Source organism: Otolemur garnettii, unplaced genomic scaffold (genome assembly GCF_000181295.1).
Source record: "Otolemur garnettii isolate 467f Iridium unplaced genomic scaffold, OtoGar3 scaffold00125, whole genome shotgun sequence".
NCBI classification, from domain to species: domain Eukaryota; kingdom Metazoa; phylum Chordata; class Mammalia; order Primates; family Galagidae; genus Otolemur; species Otolemur garnettii.
In genome coordinates, this window is record NW_003852520.1 from 6030796 (window position 1) to 6035106 (window position 4311).

A 4311-nucleotide genomic window follows, 5' to 3' on the forward strand; every position below is an offset into this window, starting at 1 on the left:
TTTTTTTTTTGAGATAGAGTCTCACTCTGTTGCCCTGAGTAGAGTGCCCTGGTGTCATAGCTCACAGCAACCTCAACTCTTGAGCTCAAGTGTTCCTCTCACCTCAACTTCCCCAGTAGTTGGAACTATAGGCACCCGGCACAATGTCCAGCTTGTTTTTCTATTTTTTTTTTTTTAGTAGATATAGGGTCTCACTCTTGTTCAAGAAAGAGTCTTGCAGGTCTAGAACTCCTGGGCTCAAGGGATCCACCCACCTCCGCCTCCCAGAGTGCTAGGATTACAGGCATAAGCCACCATACCCAGCCACAAGAAACGTACTTTAAATATAAAGACTCAGGTTAAAATTAAAGAATGAAGACAGATTATGAAAACACTAATCAAAATAAAATTAATCATATTAATTTCAGACAAAGCAGACTTTGGGACAAGAAAGATTATTCAGGATAAAGAAGGCATTACATAATGATAAAATAGTCAATTCTCCAAAAACACATGCCATCCTTAACATGTATGCACCTAATAGCAGAGCCTAAAAATCTATGAAAGAAAACTAGTAAACCTGAGAGGAGCAATAGAAAAATCCACAAGTTAGGTGTAAATACCCCTCTTTCAGTAAGTGATAGACCAGACAGAAAAGTAGTAAGGATATAGCTGACCTAAATAGCACTACCTACCAACTTTACCTAATGGAAATTTATAGAACACTCCACTTAAGAGCAACAGAAGACATTCTGCTTAAGTGAATATGGAACATTCATCAAAATAGATTGCAGTTGGGGTGATAAAACACATTCAACACATTTAAAGGTATAAAAATCATACAAAATGTATTCTCAGACTATAAAGGAATGAAACTAGAAACCAGTAACAGAGTGATTAACTGCAAAGTTTCTAGATATTTGGAAATTAAATAACACACTTCAGGAGTTCAAGACCAGCCTGAGCATGAGTGAGACCCTGTCTCTACAAAACATAGGAAAAAATCAGCCAGACATGGTGGTGGGTGCCTGTAGTCCCAGCTACTCAGGAGGCTGAGGCAGGAGGATCCCTTGAGTCCAGGAGCAGCGAGCTATGATGACGCCACTGCACTCTACGCAAGGAAATAGAGTGAAATTCTGTCTCAAAAAAAATTAATATCCATCTCATCAAATATTATGGGATGAAGTGAAATCACTGCTTACAGGGAAAATCATGGTGACATTAAATGCATGTGATAGATATGAAGAAAGGTCTAAAATCAATAACCTGAGTCCCACTTTAGGAAACAAACAACTCTATGTGCATTCATTTGATAACTAAGATGATTCTACCAGACATTTGGGGAAGACATGATACCAACATTCTATAATCTCCCCGAGAAAACAGAAGAGAACGAAACACTTCCCAACTCATTATATGAGGCCAACATTATCCTAATACCAGATCTGGACAAAAACTTTACAAGAAAAAAAAAACTACTTTAAAAAAAAAAAAAAAACTACAGATAACCTCTATGAACATCGATGCAAAAATGCTTAAGAAAATATGTGTTAGAGGAGTGAGGCGGTGCCAGGCGCGGAGGTCGGCCTGGCACGGGGGAGTGAGAGGGAGCCCGGGTGGTGTCTGTGGCGGGGCGGTGAGCGTGAAGCTGGCGGGCTACCGGGTGTAGGTCAGGGGGCGTCAGAGGCGCGCGGACCTTGCTCATGCTGACCCGGCGACTGCGTCCAGCCCCTCCCCTCCCCTCCGCCCCGCCCCTCCGCTCCGCCCCGCCCTCTACCCCGCCCCTCAGAGACAGGATGACGAATAGGACCCAGCATTATGACGTCCTGGGGGTGAAGCCCAGCACCTCCCCGGAGATCAGTAAACACTGTAGGAAGCTGGCACTCAAGTACCACCCGGACAAGAACGTGGGTGAAGGTGAGAACGTTCAAACTCCTATTTCAGTCATATGAAGTGTTTCCGATCCAAAGAAAAGGACATTTAAGAACAGGACAGACAACAGGTAATTAAAGAAGGAGGTGCAAGAGGTCCAAGCTTCTCTTCAACCATGGATGTATTCGATATGTTCTTTGGTGCTGGAGGACAGATGCAGAGAGAGCGAAGAGGCAAGAATGTGGTACATCAGTTATCTGTAACTCTTGAAGACTTGTACAATGGAGTCACAAAGAAATTAGCCTTGCAGAAAAACGTGATCTGTCAGAAATGTGGAGGCATTGGTGGGAAGAAGGGATCAACAGAAAAGTGCCAGATATGCTGGGGGCGAGGGATGCAGACACACATCCAGCCGATCGGGCCAGGCATGGTGCAGCAAATCCAAACTGTGTGTGGTGAGTGTAGGGGCGTGGGAGAGCGCAGCAGCTTCAAGGACCGCTGCGAGAGCTGCAGTGGCGCCAAGGTGGTCCGTGAGAAGAAGATTATTGAGGTACATGTCGAAAAAGGTATGAAAGATGGGCGAAAGATAGTGTTTCATGGAGAAGGAGATCAGGAGCCTGATCTGGAGCCTGGTGATGTCATAATTGTACTTGATCAGAAGGATCACAGTGTCTTTCAGAGACGAGGCCATGACCTAATCATGAAAATGAAAGTTCAGCTTTCTGAAGCTCTTTGTGGCTTCAAGAAGACAATAAAAACCCTGGATGATCGAAATCTTGTTATTACATCCAAACCAGGTGAGGTGATAAAGCCCGGGGACCTGAAATCTGTGCGAAACGAAGGAATGCCCATTTTCAAAACACCTCTGGAGAAAGGAAGCCTGATCATACATTTTCTGGTCATCTTTCCTGAAAAGCATTGGCTTGGTACAGAAAAGCTTCCTCAATTGGAAAATCTGCTCCCTCCTCGACAGAAAGTGACAATGACAGATGACATGGATCAGGTGGAGTTGAAGGAGTTTAACCCCAGTGAACATAACTGGCGCCAGCATGGGGAGGCCTACGAGGAGGACGATGAAGTGCCCCGGACTGGAGTGCAGTGCCAGATGGCATAACATGGCACAGTACAGCACGGCCAGCCAGACTAGCACATGATCAATGTGAAGTTGGCACAATAAAAATGACATCGCTTTAATGGCCTTGTGTTTGGGTGTCCTCTGTAATGCGTTTAGCGTTCAATTGCTGAGTGTTCTTTTGGTTGCAACTTAAGTTATAGATTAATTTATATTTAAATGTTTTAAATGTGAATCACCTCTAGTCTGCATATGGAATCTGTTCATTTACATTTTCAAGATATACCTTTGAGATGCCAGGGACCGCACTTACACTTTGTGCTTCTTCTGGCTTTGCCATAATTCAGTTCCACCAGTAAAGTGTAGCCCAGATAGCAGCAATTAGCCCCCTAGCAAACCCCAAGGCACAAAGTGGTCGTCTTGGCCCATCTCTAGGTCTGTGGTTTCTTTTACCTCCCCCCCCTCCCTTGGCAGAGTTACTAGGGTGTAATCTCAGGGCTGCTAATATGACATTTCTGAATCTAGAATCTAGATGGTCCTCTTAAAGAATAAAAGCACATCTTTGCCTTGGACGTGGTTTCGCGTGCCTAGTTAGCACACCCACAGTTGCAGGGTCACTTAGTCCCTACTGTTCTATGCCCTTCTGTGACTGGAATGAGGTGTGAGTCTCATCATCTCTCTTGGAAGTCTTCTGACTCTTCCAAGCCCCGTGGTGAGGATAAACCAATGTTTATTAAAATATGCTGGTTCAGATGGAGACTTTACCTCTTTTATGTTTACCTGGATGGAGCTGGATCATATGGGGTCCTCAAACTTTTTAAACGGGGGGCCAGTTCACTGTTCCTCCGACTGTTGGAGGGCCGGACTGCGGGCCCCAGGACGAGTCGGCTGCTAAGCAGGACAGGCAGCAGCAGCAAAAACACCCAGCGGGCGGGATAAATGACCTAGGCGGGCTGCATGTGGCCCGCGGCCGTAGTTTGAGGACGCCTTTAGTAAAGTATCTCAAGAATAGGGAAAAAAGAGCAAGCAAACTTCTCGGCTGAGCAGGGAGCCGAGCTTCCTCCTCCGAGGGCCGTGCTGCGCCACCCGACTGGTCCTTCTGCCCCTGCCTCCGCAGCTAGCCTGCCAGCAAGGGGGCGAGCGAAAGGCGCGCTATGGAGCAGCCGCGGTCCGGGGTCGTCCGCGCGGGCCATGTCGCTGTGGGGGGAGCCGCTTCAGGCCTCGTCACCCTCGGGCTCACAGCCGCCTTTGGCCGGCGCGACCCTCAACCGCCTGCAGGAGCCGCTGCTGCGGAGGTTCAGCGAGAGCTTGGACCGGGCGCCCGAGGGCCGGGGCTGGAGCAGGCTGGCCGAGGTAGCCGAGAGCCAGGGGCGTCTCCGGCTCAGCTG

General features: G+C 47.4%; 1 pseudogene; it reads left to right on the forward strand.

The window, feature by feature from the left end:
* Window positions 1-1775: 1775 nt before the first annotated feature.
* Window positions 1776-2965, forward strand: LOC100948131 (annotated as a pseudogene).
* Window positions 2966-4311: the final 1346 nt, after the last annotated feature.